This window comes from Corvus kubaryi, unplaced genomic scaffold, assembly GCF_017639235.1.
Source record: "Corvus kubaryi isolate FWS band 111438036 unplaced genomic scaffold, C.kubaryi_AGA036_p1.0 133, whole genome shotgun sequence".
NCBI classification, from domain to species: Eukaryota; Metazoa; Chordata; class Aves; order Passeriformes; family Corvidae; genus Corvus; species Corvus kubaryi.
This window is the reverse complement of record NW_024580667.1, coordinates 28001787-28019758: the sequence shown is the minus strand read 5'-3', so window position 1 is coordinate 28019758 and position 17972 is coordinate 28001787. Positions and strand designations below refer to the sequence as shown.

General features: G+C 39.5%; 1 protein-coding gene across 1 annotated transcript in view; it reads left to right on the top strand.

Annotated features, from left to right (window-relative positions):
- Positions 1–73: 73 nt before the first annotated feature.
- The window catches only part of TMEM131 (transmembrane protein 131), a 94463-nt gene continuing 76564 nt past the window's right edge, over positions 74–17972 (top strand). The window contains 1 exon segment of the mRNA XM_042040969.1: positions 74–179. The gene's annotated coding sequence lies outside the window, so the exon portion shown is untranslated.

Genomic DNA, 17972 nt, shown 5'->3' with positions numbered 1-17972 from the left:
GCCAACGGCCCCACCGCCATCGGAGGAAGAAGAGGAAGAGCGGGGGAGGGTGGGCAGGAAAATCTCCCCCGGCAGCTGCCCCTTCCCCCGCGCCGGCGGCTGGGCGGCCGCCTGGCGGGGCGCGGCGCTGCGCTTCGCGCTGGCGCTGCTCCTCCACACGGCCCGGGCCGAGAAGGAAGGTGAGACCCAGATTTCCCTTCCCTTTCTTGTCCTCCTTCCCCCGCTCTTCCTCTTCTTCCTCCGATGGCGGTGGGGCCGTTGGCGGCCGCGGCCCGCGCCCGCTCCCCGGCGACGACGGCGAGGTGGGGGGGCGGCTGGGGAGGCCGGGGTCGCCGCCCCTTGTCCCGCATCCCGCCGGCTCCCGCATCCCGCCGGCGCCCTCTGCCCTGGGTGTGCGGGGAGTCGCGGCGCTGCCTCCCCCGCCCCGCCAGCGCGGCTGCCGAGGTGCGGGTGTGTGTCTGTGTCCGTGTGTGTATGTGTGTGTCGCTGACGTTTCGCGGGGGTTTCTCCTCCCTGGCAGCGGCGGGGATGGGGATGGAGCTGGAGCTGCCCTTTAAATAGGGGAAAGGGAAATATATAAATAAATAAAATACGAGGTTTTCTCGCGTTGAGCTGGTTTCCCTGCGGCAGGCTTCCAGCAGGAGACGAAGCCAAGCCAAACAGACGGGCGAAGCTGCGTGAGAAAGGGCAGAAATGCACGCTTTTGCATGGCTTGGATTTTGATCCCTCACCAAGTGGCAGTGGGACACCCCTTCTCCTCCCCGAACTTTTGACAGGTGTCCGGAGCCTTTGCGGGGTCGATGGCGTCTTCTCCAAACTTTATAAAGTCCCTGTCTGACTTTCCCTAACTTGTAGTGTCTGTGATTTTGGCATGAAGTCCTTTCATTGTGGTTTAGCAAGGAAAAAAAGCCCCGAGCGAAACACCTAAGCATAATGTGTAGCATTGCTGAGAACAGCTTTCAAGCATTTCCAAGGTGCAGACTCGTAGTCTGCTTGAAAGCATGGCTGTGTGGCAGCATTAAAAAGCAGCAGGTAAATATAATGTATTACAGAAGTAGGTGAAACAGATTTACTTTAGATGGACAGGAGAATTTGCTTTTCAGGCAAGTTGCTGCACTGGAGGAGGGAGGAGATCGAGGTCTGACAGGCAGAAAAAGAGTAAGAATAAAAAGGGTATGGAATAGGAGCTTAGCAGTGAGGAACTCATCATGTACCTGCACCAGACTTGAGGGAGGAAATACATCCTAATAATGCATGTATAAGAAAAAATGTAGATATATCTTAATAAAGAAGGGCTCAATTCCAGTCATTTCCTAGTAGCTTCTTTTTAAAAATATGATGATGTTGATATTAAGGGAATTAAAAACCCCAATCAGTTGTTGCACAGCCACTCTTGTTCAATTGACTTTGTCTACACAGAATGTAGAGAAGTGTTTAGAAAACAGTGTGAGTATGATCCCATATCCTTAGAGTGATAAGAATGTGTAAGTTTGTCAGTGTGGCCTGTACTGTCTTGAGGTACTAAAAGAGTTCAAATGCTCAAGAAATTCCTATTTTTAACTCTGATTGTGATTGCATTCCTTCACAGGTAATAAGTTATATGTGTTTATAAGCTTTGTCAGTGATGTCATGTACTGGTGTGATGGAATTGATTCATGCCCTAAGAGTTGTGACGGCTGGGGCCATGGTCTGGTTTGGTTCACTTGTGAAGAAGATACTGGGGTTTTTTTCTCTATGGACTTCCTTGGCATTCCTAAATAAACAAAGGCAGTTTTAAATTCACAGAGTTTGAACCGATATGATTGAAGCCCTTCAAGAAAATGGAATAGTTTGTACTGATAATGTTTCCTTCTGTTTATACAGTCTATTACTTAAAACTTATCCCAGCAATGCATCTGTTATTTTCAAAAGATGAATTTGTTTCTCAAATAGAACATAGGTTTCTTTTAGTCTTTAGATATCTGACATGTGCTTTTCTTGCCAAATATTCTGTTGCTTAGTGTAGTCTGAGTGATACATTTAAGGTCACTAATAAGTATTTCTTTGATGTTTGTTGGGGTTTTTTCTTAATTATTCATCTTTTATGGACTCCTGAGCAGAATTCATTGGCAATCTGCATTTGTGGATCACGTGTTGGAAAGTGTTGTCTTGCAGTCTTCCTTTTGCTGAGTGCAATGACTGTTTAAACCCTGGATTAAAAAAAAAGCAACACAAAACATAAACCAAACAACAGTTTTAAAGCAAGACAAAGGTTAAAGGAACTTGTGCGATCTTGTCCCACTGATCTTAAGCTAATGTAAGTGCCAGTCTGCAAGAGGTAGTGACTTAGCACAGGAGAGGAGGGACCGCTTTGGACACTGGGCCTTTAGACCAAGGTGGGAGCTCAAAATGAAACAGTAGTTGAGAAGAAAGGAGGGGAGGGTGTTTAGGCTCTCTCCATAAGTGCCTTAGATTTTACCAGGTTGTGTCAAGTTAAACGTTGTAAGACGCTGTTTAAAAATAATAATCAGGAAGCAGGGAAGTAGCTACGAATATCCTTTCCATCTCCCAAATGTGGGCATACATTTTTCATTACAGCTGCAGGAAGGAAGCTGTGGAGAGGGATTAGGGCTGAGGTTGTGCATTGTTGCTCCTGAGCACTGCTGAGTTGAAGGTGACTGTAGTAAGACAGTGCAGTATGTACTTCAGAGAAGTTGCTACAGAAAAAACCTGATAGAAGCAAGTGCCAGGTCAATAGTGTGAGACGAACAGATCAGAGTATGACAAAAGAAAGTGAAAAATGAATGTGGAGGACACTCTTTTCCTCTTACCTTGCATATACATGAGGAGAGACTTGGGGGAATGATGGGGCTGACAGAGAGAAGATAATGCCAGCTTCATGTGAAGAAGGACCAGCAAGCAGTTCTTTATGGATGGAGCTGTCACAAGTAGAAAGATGATTGATGCTGGAGTATTCTAGATAGACATGGCTGTTTCGAGTACCCAATCTTAGTTAAGGAGCGTGAGGGGGGAAAATGTAACATAAACAACTTTGCCTAAAAGCAAGAAGCAAAACTTAAGTTGTTTGCGTGTTCTAGCTGTAAATCAAAGTCTCAAGGAACTGTGACATTGCTGTACACTATGTGCTAGAGAAATAGAACTTATGGAAATTACCTGGTATCTGAACAGACTGCAGAGCAAAGAAAACTGCATATGAACCAGCCAGAGAACCTTAAACACTGATTTCAGACTAAACACTGATATGTGACTTTTCTTTTTTTGTGCCTAGCTGGGTCCTCAGTGCCCATGTATTGCTGAGGAATGAGTATGACTGAGAAGGTTGTAAAATTTTATGGTTTGGTTTGGTTTTTTTTTTTTTTGCTTAGGAAATCTGTGAACCATTGCAAAAGAATGACATAGCCGGAAAAAATTTCAGTCTCAAAGAGCCTCTTGCTATTTAGGAGGGGCAAAAAATAGCTTTAGAGTTTCTTTGGCAAATATGTATGATTTTCAGGATTTTTGTGAGGCTTATCCTTTCCTGGTGTAATTATCACATTCTGTATTGCCACATAGATTGAGGACAGCTATCAGTTTGTATTGGTGTGCTTTTTATGTAGTGTTTTGTTTGGGTTTTTGGGGTTTGTTTTGTTTTGGGTTATTTTGGGAGGGAAGGACACACGAGATACACAGAACAGCCTTCTGGGTTTTAGGTTGCTGGAAGCCATAGTAATGCCATAACCCCATGGTAAGTAAAGTGTTTTGAAGACAAGTGTCTAACATGAGGATGGTTTTTCACCTGAACTGTTTTGTGTTAGCTACCTTATTTATATACAGTTGTATTTATTTATATATGTATATTTTAAATCTTCAATTTATAGAACTCTTTTTTTTTTTTAATCCCCTTTTATTTGGCCAGCTGACTTTTATTTGGCCTTTTGAGACTACTTTGATAGTTCTCTTACCTACCCATCTGCTCACAAGACAGGTGCAGATAGAGCAAGGTTGATATTTAGGCTATGTTCAATCCCTGACAGTTTTTTTGAAGTTACATCTTAGTGCTGGATCTGGGAAAAATTTCTACTTAAACATCTACATTATGATACCAGATAGAGCAGTGAAAATAAGGCTTTCTTTTTTTTCCTAATGCTTGATGTATTCTCTTCTAGCTTCCTAGAAACTAAGTTAGTTACTGAGTGTAAGCAGGATATTGTCATCAGAGCAGTGCACTGATATGTTGGAGTTCTGGTTCCATTTTTGTCATTCTTTCTAATCTCAGACAAGTAACATTTCCTTTTTGTTTTTTATTGGTATCTAAAATAGCAAACCAGGATACTTCACATGAATAGCAAAAGTAGATTAATGTTGGAAGATGATTGGGAGAAAGCTTATATGTTTAAAATAATGTTATAAAAAGTCTCTTCACATACACTGCTTGTGTGTCATATCCTGCTGTCAGAACTAATCTACAGCATGCCACCGTTTACTTTTATGCTGGTGTTTTGACCCTGACTTAAATCAAAATGTGATTCAGAAAGAATGACCTCAATCAAACTGAAAACACTCCAGCAGTTGAAGTAGCACATCAGAATCATGAAGACTGAGGAAAACACAGTGGATAAAAATTGACCATGCTGTCTCACTGTGGTTTTGAAACAAGTGTGGGACAGCTGATTAGGTTTGCACTGTGTCTTTGCTCTTCTGAATAAAAATACTGAGCATGTGCTTGGATTGAATAGTCTCTTACTTGCTTGTGAAGTCTTCCGACTAAAATAAAGGAAAAATTGTACTGCAGTGGACAGGAAATTGAGACCCCATATTCTCCATGACCTTCAGTGTAATCTCAGAGTGGGTACTATTCCCTCCCTACACCTTTTTCTCCCTCACTGGTGTGCAGTTACATTGCACATGTGAAGCAGACTGGGTCCCCTCACCTGCAGAGGTCCATTGAAGCATGCTGTGCTCAGTTCAGGGCCTTGAATTGTCATCTCTTGAAGGAACTTGCTATGGATTTGTGTAGTGCCTAATATGATGAAATCCCAGACTTTGCAGAATTCGATAGGTTTTGCGTTATTTAAAACTTTCATTTGTGATTTTTTTGTGAATGATTGCAATATGGATTGCTCTGGGTCATTCAGACGTGTTTGTGCATGTTAACATTTTCTTCATCTGTTTGCAGTAAAGCCTGGACGTTTGCTATGTGTCACTTTATTTCAAAACCTACCCAGTTTTACGCTGCTTAAAGTGATACGTGTTATGGTTCCATGGTGTGATTTACTGAGTCTGTAAGTTCAAAGCATCTTTTCAAACAGTAAACTTGGTAAATGACCTGGGAGTCTGACAGTGAATGGTGGCTGCTGTGGTTCATGTGTAAGTAGCAGTAAAAGTTATGTGACTGAAGCACAGGCTAGAACCAGTTCTGTTTGTTCCTGTGTTTGTGGGTTCAGCAAGAATAGAAGTCTGTAATGATGTCTTTTATTTCTCTTGCTTGTACCTTCTGTCCAATGCAGCACCCCTGACTTTGTCAGTCTACAGCATGAACTTACCTGGGTATAACAGCAGCTCAAGAAAATGCCTTTTCTTTTTTCTCTAAAAGACAGCAGTTGAATTAAATTTCCACTCTTCATAGTAATAAATGGGGGTACTTAGAAGTGGACTGAGTAATACTTTGAGCAGCCTCCTCTAACTGGACATTCTCTGATCAGGTGACTGGGGTAGAGCCTCCAGGGTCACTTCCAGCCTGCATTATCCTGTTGTTCCAAAAGTTGAGCACAATTGGTACTTACAGTGAAAGCAACTGATTTGATGCATTCACACTGTGGGGGTCACCAAACTTGGTTTAAATTACAGTTATTTTAAAAATAATAATTCCTGTTTTTCAAAACATTTGTGTTAGTATTTCAGCATTTTTAATTATTTATACCAAGACAGAAAATGCAGAATTTCTTCTTGCATAGGGATAAACCAAAGGAACCAGTGACCATTAGAGCTAAATACTTTCAGTTTATATTTCTAGTCATAAGTACAAGCAAAGAATAATCTTGTATCAGATCTGGGTTTGTTAGAGGCGGCTGTTAAAATTTTAATAGGATGCAGGATTGTTGTGTATTTCTGTGTTGTCAACTGTCCTCATGGAATAATTAGTAATTTACTGACTGCAGCAAGGATATGATGCAGCATTTGCATTTAACATTTTTGAAATAGGGTTTTAACATTTTCTCATAAGCAGCCTTGATTGACTTTTGCTCTGGAATATTAAAGGGACTAAACCAGGATCATGTTCATCTCTCACTCTTTTTGAAAACCTTGGGTGTAATGGGGAAATAGCAAAGAGCTGAAGGATTGCCATGTAATTCCAGTCTCTGAAAAGGAGGAGAAAATTCAGGTGTCTCACTAGTTTGAGATTTTCCTTCTTCAATTACGAGACTGATCTTCTCACTAAGACTATCATAGATGCATTTTTAATACCTCTCTTCCTGCTGCCTGGAGTAGCTAGCAGCAGAGAACCATCTGAGAACAGGCGTTTTGCTGACTTTATCAAACTGGTTTTAGAGATACCTGAGTGAAATTTAGTGGAAGTGTACAGGAAATGAAACTACTTATGTAACAGCTCCTTCTGTCTATGTATACAATGAAGCTACAAAATATTGTGTAATAGAACTGTTCAGCTGACTCTAATGCAACATGCTTAGTTTTTTGAACTTATTTTATCAATGGATCCATTAATTATTCTTCATAAAGTAGTTTGTCTTAGCAATGTCTTAAGGGTTTTCTGAGGGTTTTTTTCAGTTGAACACGTAGATCTATGTTGGACTGTATGGATCCTGTGTAGTAGGATGTGTGCAGACTTTTTAAAGTTACATAAACTTTAAAAAATCCCAGACAACCCTTGGTTATAGGGTTGGGTTTTTTAAAAATTGTTTAAGTGAGGAAGCACAGGAAATACGATGTTAAACAGATTAAATCGCCATTTGAGGGAGTGATGATAGGAGACAAAGTTGTAGACAGGCATGGTGCCAATTTAAGTAGTTTGAAACACCTATTTCCTACTAAGTGTTAACTAAACCTAATGTTATATGCTAAATGAGTTTAAAGACTGGCTATCTGAAGCTTGTAAATAAATATGAAATCATCTAGAAACATAGAAGAAGTCTTAATGAATCAGTGATTTACACCAAAATACTGTACAAACATTTACAGGTGGAATTTGTAGATAATGATAAAAACTATCCAGGCAACTAGATAAACTGCAGGGTGTATGGTTTTGTTTTATTCCCAGCAGTGGTTCATGCTCTACCTCAGAGGCTGGCTACAAGGAGCTCTTCCTGGCTCTATTCTAGGACCTGTCCTGCTTTATATCTTTGTCACTGATCTGGAGTTGGAATGCTCAAGGGCAAGTCTGCATTTTGGAGAGATCTAAGCAGGACAGAACAATGAGCTGACAGGACCTTCATGAAATCCAAAAAGGACAAATGGAAAGCCCTTTATATGGGACACAATAACCACCTGCAGAGAATACAACCTGGAAATGCTATACATGAGTCAGCAATGTACCCTGGTAACATACAGGAGTGTAGCCACTGGAGTGAACAAAATGATTATTCCTGTTTACTCAGCACTTAATAGACCACACCTAAACCACTGTGTTCGGTTTTGCTCTCTGCCATCCCACTGGAAGTCTACAAGGATGGTCAGTATGTGCATGACCTATGAATGGAGGCTGAGGGACCCATAGAGATATGTTTTGGAGGGATCTTGTGGCAGCATGCCAATGTCAAAGCAGTTTATGGAGGAAAATGGAGCCTGACTGCTCATGGTGATGCATGGCAGAAGCCTGAGAGACGGTGGCCATAAAGTGAAACAAGGAAAGTTTGTTTTGTGCCAGGAGATGCTGCTCTGTGATGATCTGAGTAAGAGAGGCACTTGGACACTATAAAATAGCATTGAAAATTCTATTTATTAAAACTAACCATATAAAGAGAGAATAGTATAGATAATCTTGGATCTGTTTTGATGCTGGGAAGCCTGAATTGTGCAGCACCAGACAGACCTTTGAAGAGTCCGTGTGCAACACTGTGCAGACCCCATCCTTAGAAAGGTTACCCCATGTTGTTTTTATTGCTGAATTTCCTTGCAAGAAGAGTACTCTATTCATAGTTTTTGCTGTCAGGTAGAAAGGATGCTCACATGGGGACTTCCACCTGCACTTCCAGATAAAGCAAGGCCACCCAGGTGGCATAATAGCTGGTGGAGCTAGCTGCAGCTTCTCTGTTTCAGAGGGCTGTCCGGGCTCCCCCTGCAGCCACGGAGTACGTGCAGCATGGGCCTGACGGCCAGCCCAGACATGCAGCCCAGCACAGGCGTGGGTCTGCTCAGCTTGGCTCTTGTCTGGATCACTGACTCCTCCATCTGTCACAGTCTTCCGGTCAGGATGGCTATGATCTTCTGGCTTGACATAATGAGTCTGTATTTCACCATGAGGATGGTCAGACGTATAAACAGGTTCTCTAGAGAGGTTGTGGAATCTCTGACCTTGGAGGTTTTCAAGGCCCAGCTAAATGACAGCCTAAGCAACATCATCCAAATTCAGCATTTGCTGTACTTCTGCAGAAGGTTGAGCTGGATGGCATATTAAGGTCCATTCCATCCTCAGTTTTCCTGTCTCTATATTTTGTGTCTTCCCCTGTGATCTTAAAACTTAGTTGGAGCTTGCAGTAGTTTTGTTGCAGTTGATGGGAGTATCTGCAAGACAGGAGAAGTCTGACTTTCCATGTAACTCTGTGGTGAAGTCAGTGCTATGGTAATAGTAGTTTAGATATAATTTAGGTAGAAGTAGAGTTGTAATTGTACCAGGAAGCTTCATGGGTTGCTGCATCCCTGAAAAAAGTGTGATCATAGAAACAAGACCCTGTCAACCATTCCTTGTTTCTGTAATTGTGGATCACATAGGCTTTATTTGTCCCCTGGTTTTTGTTCATTCTCTTGAAAAATTTGTTTCAACAGGCATATTCGTATCCTGTCTTTCATGTGAAGCATAGTACAGCTACTAGTTTTCATCTTTGCCAGCTGCTGGCAATATAACAATACATTGAATATTGTGGTTTACATGTTAATATACAAGATGTATTAAAGTAATACTTAATGATCTATGCATCTGATATGTCTGAGGAAATACTGAGAGATTTGGATATTTAATGTTGCGAAGTTTTTGACTATTCCTTTCTTGCAGTGGAGGACATGGAGTACTTGGTCCTCACTAGAAACCATTTCTGTCTTGTGTGCTTGCTTTGGTATTCTGAACCTGTGCGTAGCTTCAATCTGTGGAGCCAGCAACAGGCAGTTTAGAGGTACCAGAAATTACCATTATCTAGTGTGTACTAAGAAGCACTGAGGCTACTCTTGCCCTCTAAGTTGTGTCTCCTAAGTATAAAAAGGTAAGGAAGGTATGTATGTGTGTAACTTTTGTCTTATGATATAATTACTTTTGTATTACCATATACCTTGTCATCTGCCTTTTGTGTAGCTTAACTAGGTCGTGAAGTGCCCAAATAGTTTGGATGACCTGCATCTTCTGAAAGAATCAAAAGATTAATAAATTCCTTGTTTTGGGAGAAACGTGATTACATTTGATACTGAAGGAGAGATGGTTGTCATTGACAGAGACTGAATCTTCACAGTTGAAGTCACTCTGCCACTCAGTACTACTGAATATCATTATCTGATGGAGAAAAGACTGACATGAACTTCCAGTTCATCAGGGAAAATTTGATCAGAGTTTCAGTACTTGATGAGTGCTGTGAATTCTTCCTTGGATTAAATAAAATTTCTCTAGGGAAAAAGACTAGACTAAGGATCTCAGAGACTGAATAAAACATTTATTTATTTAGCATTATTTAATTAATTGTGCTTTAAAGATACCGGTTTTGTGAAAAAAAACCGCTCTAATGTTGAATTTAGCAAAGGTTTGCCTATTTAGGTTGAGACTGGGTACTAGGCATATCAAAGTAGAAATGAGAGGTATTTTTGAGTGAAGATTTGTCTTAGGGGGCAACTTAGTGATGAGGGGTTGTTGGAATCTTCAAAGTAGAATTAGATGTCTTTCCATAACATATTCTGTCACTAAGCTGAAGGGTTTGGAATTATTGGGTGAAATCATTATCTGTGTTGCACTGGGTGTCAGCTTAGATCATCACAGCTGTTTATAAAAGACTGACTAGAAGAGATTGTTTATTTATTTCTAAGGAGTAACTGCTTCCAAGGTATTTTAGGTGGCTAAATTGCATTTCTGCAAGCATTTCATTTTCCTGTTGCCTACTTGCACCTTTAATTTCTTATTAATGATTTTGGAGTGTTCCCCCCAAACTGAAATTCGCCCATTTAGTTTCATTCCTTTTGCTGTGTATTTTATCTTCTTTCAAAACTTTCAGCCATTCTTCTCCACTCATTTCTTCTCTGGTTTTATCAGACCTTGCAGCCCGCTTTTTCCTGCTGGTCTGTGCTTCCACATGACAAGTCAACAGACTGCTATGCTCAGCAATCAATAGGTAGTGTTACTGCCACATCATTAACACTACAGCTCTAACATCAGGCCTTTTCTACCTTTTCCTGGCCTTTGATTGTTGTATTTGTAAGCTTGATATGGTAGCTGAACAACCATTATCTCGCCACTCTTTTTTACTTGTCCTCAGGCTTAATAGCTGTTTCCAGTGGACACTTGAGTGTTGCCAGGTGAGCATAGGAGGGGTGGAGATAGTGTGCTTCTCTGTCCCAACTATACTTCTCTCCAGTAACTTGGTATTAACCAAGTCGCAAGTGTTGCACAACAAAATCTAAACAGTTGTGTTGTCCACGTACCCTTGTTCTAAAAATTCATGCAGTTCCACCCTGATAACTGATCAAGAAAAAAAGGGGAGGGAGGCAAAATCAGGGCAGGGAGGAGAGCAGAACTCTCACTTAGTAGGCTGCTGTTTCTGTGCTGTAAGATGAGTGTACATCCTCTGTAGTAGGTAGCAAGGTGGGAGTAAGGACAGAAAACTGAGCAGTGTCCACCAAGCATAAGCTGTATCTCTTACCTGATTGCATTCACATTGCCAGCAAGACATTTAGATGTCAAGAGGTATCTGCCTGGCTCTGTCACTTTCCTGTTCTGTGGAGCGTTTTTTGGAAACTCTGAAAATTGCATCTTCCTTCCTCTTTTCTATGGTGTGTAGAACAATGCTTGATCTCTGTGTTTATTAAGGTAATTAATCATCCTGGATGTACCTTTTAGGTAGGTCTTTCCACTGTGTCGATACAACCCATTTTTTTGAGTAAGTGGTGGTCTGTTCAGTGGCTCATTTCATATGAGTGTAAGTTTGTAAGACCAATGTTAATGGTAATAGCTAAAATTATTGTCATTTAATGCATTGTTCTCCTGAGGCTGCAGAAGCCATGAACAGACTGCCATTTCTGGCAAGCTCCATATTGAATGTTTCTATATGCTAAAAAGATTAGAATTCCATTAAGTGCGTGTTATCTTTTCGCACATCAGTTTTCAGTGCTACGTGAGTAGTAAAACTGCCACAATGAAAAGTTTCTGATCTAAAACTTGGGAAATTGAGATAAATCCTTTAGAGTAGTTTGGAAGGACTGTTATTTTTTCCCTCTCATTGCAGGACAACTTATCTTGTTTTTGAGGGTAGTTCCAATTCATTTTATGTCTGTACAAGCTCAATAAAAATGTGTATAGGCATATAACTTAATTTAACATACTGAAATTTTAAAATTGCCATCATTAGAAAGAGTAGAAAGCCACATTTTGTATGGCCCAAAGCTGGAAAAAAAGGATGCTATTTGCAGATGTTTGTTTTCTCTTTAGCTTCCTTTTAAATTTTTTGTTCTCTTTAAATGATTTCTGAGAAGTTTCCATGAGTGTCAGGATTATTGTTCTCTTTGGCTTAAAAATAATGTGCACTGAAGTTTTTCTCCTGCTGAGAGAATTATTTCTCCTTTTTATTTTTTTATTTTTAAAATTTATTTTAAAGTAAGTTTTCTCATTCATACCCCCCTATGAATGGAATTGAGTATTATTTTCTGAGAAGCATTTTGGAGCCAGGAAGTAAATATCTTTGGAGGAACAAATGAAATCTTTGAAAACTTTAAAGCACCAGCTTAAAGCATCTGGCAGCTTTCAAAGTAGTATTTTGGTGCTTTTTCCAAGTGAAGTTTTATGGTCTTTATTGCTACCATGGGAAATCCACCATTTTGGCCAATAGCAGATAATTTTTTTAACTCATTACAAAAAAACTGGATGAAAATAAAAATTGCTTTAGTTGAAGTGGACGGAAATGCACATTTCTGTAAGGTGGAAATACAGACTGAATATAGAATAAGCTTCTGAGAATAAAGATACTTGAATAAAATGTGATTTTTTTATGTCAACCTGAAATCATCTAATGTAATTTTGTTCAGAAAATAACTAAATAAAAGCAGATTGTTAGGTATAGTACATGTTACTTTCAGTGATCTTTTCTGTTTCTATGTGTCGGGGTCCCTTCCCCCTGCCATGTGGTACTGGGAGAGGGGCCCTGGGGGGGAGACACGGGGTTTCCCTGGCCCTGGTCAGCCTCATTCCCCATCGGTTGTTTTGTGTTCCCCTGCGCAGGCAAGGACCCTCGGGTCCCGTGATTGAGCAGTTCCTTGGCAGAGCCCCGGCCATGCGGCTGGAGAAATAAACATCTCTGAAACATCTACCAAGAATCAGTCCATATATATTTCTTTTCCACGGGCCTCATTGTCTGATACATGTGTTGCAGTATCCCCGCTGTAACATCTATGTATGTTTGTGTAGTTTTCTTGCAAGGATATATCTATCACAGAACACATGCAATCAGTGTTAACTGTAAATGAAACCTTTAAACAGTTGCACTGTCTTCTGAAGCGTGAAAGTTGTGAGCCAGATGTGTGAGCAGTGGCTTCAGGGTGGAGACCCTCTTTCTTCCTTTCTCAGTCTAAGCAGTAGCTTCATTGTCTGTCTGGAGCCTGTGTCCTCAATCAGAATCATGCTGTCATTTTCTGTTTCATGGCTAGCTTTAAAAACTCAGTTGGTGACTGAATTCCTAAAAATCTGCATCAGCCTTAACTAAGGGGAAAAGAGATGAGTGGATGAGCACAACGTGACAGCTCTTCTTACTAGGGAAGGGCCTTGCTGTGTAAAGAAGCTTGTCTTTTATCTGAAGGCAGAAATGACACAAGAGTAAGTTAGTGAAAGATTATACGCAGGCTTGGTTGGGTGTCAATGATACACTCAAACTGTGCTGTTGTGTGCAGTAAAGTACAAATCATTGGACTTTTTCTCCCCACTATGAAATAGTAGTGTGCTCAGGTATTGCAGTGCAAGTGGTCTACTGTCTCTGTTCAGCTCGTATTAACTTGGGCATAGGTTGGTGCATATGAACTTACTCAAGTATGTATTGTGTAAAGTCAGAAATTCTTTTTAATCAGTAGTGCAAAATGAGGGTTTTAGTGAAGATTCTGTATTTTTGTTATTTAGCTTAATGTATTGCTTTTTCATTTCACATGATGATTAAAGTGCATTGTCTAGGAATGGTTGTATTTCAAATCTAATATATAAATAGAAAATACAAATTTGGCCAGTTGGCTTTTTGAGGGATGGTTGCTAGAGGTTTTAATAATGAAGAAAGAATGAATATGTTTCTATGCAAAAAGCCTTCCAAGTGTGACATTTGTACATGTGATCTTTACTGCATTGTGTGTATTTTCTTTGTTGTGATGACTCTTCCTGAATTGGAAATTTTATTAATTGGAAAAATTATTAATTTCCCCTTGTTATGGAGTACTGGAAAATAAACAAGCAAATTGCCTAGGTAAGTGCAAGAGGATTTAGCTGGAAAGCAAGCCTGCTGGCTGGTGATTCTCACTTGCCTGACATTCGCTGTCTCATAAAAGAATGACCTTTTACATTTCCAGTGAGCAGTCACCTGTTGGGATGTAGGCAGAAATCCAGGCTGATAGCTAACACTGACTCTTCCGTCTTGGAGAACAGGCCTTTCTTTAATCAGATTTATTGTGTTGAACACTGAACTGGGACATGTTTCTTGAGGCTCACCAGACTTCTGTAGTCCTGAAGCTGATTAAAATGGTTGCTCGCATACGGTGTAATACTGTTTTCCCTTATCTGTATGGTATTTTATTTTTTACAATGTAATTTTCCGTCCATAATAATTTTATTTTTTTGTTCTGTATCCACCTGCCTGTATTACCCATGTTGCTCAGTTTTCCACTGTTCAGGATGATTGAAATTGAGTGACTGTGCATTAGCAGTTAATTCATAGTCAAAGCTTTAAAAATAACTTGTCCAGGTTTAGTGCTGCCGTTTAACCAGTAGTGATACAAATGTAGCAATTACAATTACATTGACAGAAGTGAGTGGCATTTAGCGCATTGTAATTGGCTCATGTGGTTATAGCTACCTTAAAGTGGGCTTAGTCATTAAGACAAAGAGTTGGAAACTGGACTTCAAAAAAAACCTTAGTGTAAATTAGAAATTATTTAAATAATTGATCTGTCCCTATTTTGGTAAGATATGACACTATTTTCAGAATTTGGAGAAAATTTGGAGACTAGATGATACAGGTTTGTATAAATCCAATTTAAAAGAAGTAAAACTGGTTTAGACAAGACTTAGGAAAGAAAACAGTTCTTGCAAACATGTAAGAGAATATATAAAGATCATTAACATAGAAATAAATTAATGCACTGTTACTGAGTAGCTTTAAGTTATGTTTCAGAATAGTGTTTTTATAAATATACATGCCAGAATATACTTTCCTATTAAAATGAAGAAATTAGCAGTGGCTAAAGGAAAGATAAGTGTGCACAGCCACCTTAAAAATCAGATCTCAGTCAGAGTAGGCCTCATAACCTGTGAGCTGTGGAGATTTTTTTCATTGTTGTGCACCAGGAGCCTTGGCATATTCACTGCTCTCGCATTACATGCAAATTTATTCTGTTCTGTGTGATTCAGTCACAGCTAAAGACTGGTGTTGGCTAAAGTGATTTTGATATTAAGTTCCTGTTTGCTTAGATGTGTAGGATTTTAAAATTTTCTTCTTAGTTGATGGTTTATAGGTCTGTATTTTTCTTGTTTTAGCCCCAAATATGAAAGGCTTAGACAAGAGACAATCAAAATAGGGATGTGTTTGAGCAAGATTTGTCTACTAGCTATACAAATTTGTGAAAAGATGCTTCTTAAGCTTTGAGGAATTTAAGTGAATTCAGCTACTGTTGGTTTAATTTTTGTCATGTTAGGTGTTTACCATCAAGCACTGTGATGTTCTTGGAAAGGGCAGGGGAAAGCATTTAGGAATCTACTGGTAATAATGACTAGATAGTGCTTTTATTGTTCCAGAAAGCTGTAGTTTGGGGACTGGGGGCTGTGGTTGTGGTGGTGGGTTTTCTTTTGCCATTTTTAAAGAGTTTGGAAAGCTTGGAAAGTGCTCTCAGTAGAACAAGCTGTTCTGAAGCAAGTGGAATGACTAGGTTCATGGTCTTTTTCTGATATCTTTTATGGGCTTTTCATAGTAAAACTAACTTAATCAAAGAAGTTGCATTTTAAAGGTTGTAGATTGAAACAAACAGAAAATGAAACTTAGAGTATTTTTAGTGTTTGCTTCTATATATTCTGTTAATAGTAACCTACTGTCTGAGAAGAGGAAACCAAGGATATACAAGCTAGAAGCTGAAAAAATTTGACCCTGAAATAATGTAATATCCTAGTAGCAAGAGTGACTGAAATTGTTACATAGTCTCATGAATCTGTTACATTTGCTTTTTGAAGAAGCTTGAAAGGATAGAGGTTTTCTGCTGGGAGGAATTTGTGTATACGTCTCAGAAGAAAGTATTCTGTTCAGCATAGGGGAAGAGGAAAGGAGACTATGATTTTTCTAGCCTTGAAATCTGCGGATATGAATATGTATCCTTTTCCTTCTTTGGTCCATGAACATTTAAAGTTTGACTAATAGCTATTATAATTAGCCTTCAGGGCTTCAATTGCCTGTAGGGTCAGGAAGAAATTATTTTCCTTATGTGTAATTTGGCTTCTTGGCTGCTGATTTGTGCAGTGGCAGATCACGCTGTGACAGCTGAAATGCTTCCTACCCCAAATATTATGTTGTACCTATCTTGTAGCAGTTGCCAGTCATATGGCAGGGGTGACTGAAATGGCTCGGGCAGCAGTTGTTAATTTGCTGCATTTTACTGTTCCAGAGTATTAAAGTATTTGTATTTGCTACAGTATTAGACTGGTAATGGACCATGATGGTATCAACTCAGGCTTTGGGAAGAAGTTTTTCCAGGGGAAATTGTTAGGGACTTAGCAGAAAACAGTCATCTTCCTCTGTAGCATGGGGAACGGTTCACCTTATAAAGCACGCCCGAGTGATCTCATACTTAATTACTTGCAGTGACTTTGCGCATTGGTAACAACCTATTGTCTATTGGTGACATACATGTTTTGTGTAAAAGGACAGAGAGAACTGTTTTGGGGCTTGCATTGCAAAGTTTGTAAACTTGCTTAGGTCAGGTAGCACAAGTGCAAAAATGAGCGACTGCTAATTCTGGAATGGGAAAAAGCGTACCTGGAAGGGCACTGTCAGCATTTCACTTCGAAGAAGGCTTTGTCCTCTCTGTGGTCCGTGTTGGACAGTTTGAGAGCTGGTCTTAGAGGGATTTAGGTGATTCTTTATGACTCGTCAGTGGAGGTTTTTTAAAATGTAATTAACTTTGCCTCATTTGAGTGAGGTGACTTGTTGCTCATCCTGAGTTAAGAGTCTGAGAAGCCAGTTGCAAAAACAAGCTTTCATCTCATGAAGGTATACATATTTACTTTCCATTTCCTTGCTTTGATGAAATAACCAATAAAGAGAAACGCAGGCTTGAAAGTTAGTCTAAACCAAAATAAAAGGTATAACCACAGCAACTTCATCACCGTCTCAGTTGAGATGTGCCTGCTGTGAAATGGCCAGCAGCCAGGCTTTGCAGTGCATCTGACTTAACCTGGCACTGTCATCTGCCCTCTGAAAATATTTCTTAAATGATACAATGATGAATGGCACTTCTATTTAACAGTGTCATCCACTCAAAATGTTCTGTAACATCTGTTGCTTTGTTCATAAGTTGTCACTAAGATGAAGTAACTAAAGAGTGGCTGAAAAAGTGTTCGGGGTCTACAGGTCTGAATTCAAGATGCTTGGGTAGAAAGTTCAGGCTAATTTCTGGGGTCTTCACTGTGTGTTGTCCTTGTGGAATAATGGTTGCTGCTTTCTGCTCTTTGTACTGATGGTGTATCATATTTAAAACAAAGGGAAAAAAGCCTCAAAAAATATTAAGAATTTGTGATTAGATGAAATAGCCTTTTATGCTTTGCTGGTTGTTGATAGATTATTTATATAAAAAGTTGTTTTCTAATGATTTTTTTTGTTTGTGCCTGATGTCACAATCAAATGCTGTGTATTCTTTGTTTCCAGACCAGAGATCTAGAAAGCGATACAATGCCAAAAAGTCCAATCTCAGAGGTGCAATTCATTTTGATTAATAGGAAGGTGTGCTTGTATCTGTAAGTTTTTAAAATTGTGATTGCTGAACTTTGAATAAATCAAATACATGAAAAAATATAATTTCATTCTGAATTTCTCCCCAAGTTAAAAATTGAGAATTTTCCCTCTGTGTCATTTAATCTGTAATTTGGGATTCTTGCACAGAGGATAGGCATGATACTTCTGTGAAATCACAATTAACTGTCATACTCTGCATTTTAACCTAACATGTCAAAGCTTCATTTTCTTACATCTTGCAATGCAGTACACTTACAGAACTTTTTGGTGATTTTAAAACCAAAATTAAACTGTGAACTGAATGTCTTGCATCATATGTATTGCCAGTTAAATTGAGAAGAATTCACTTGTTCTTTGTTCTAGCATTAAACTTTAAACTGGCAG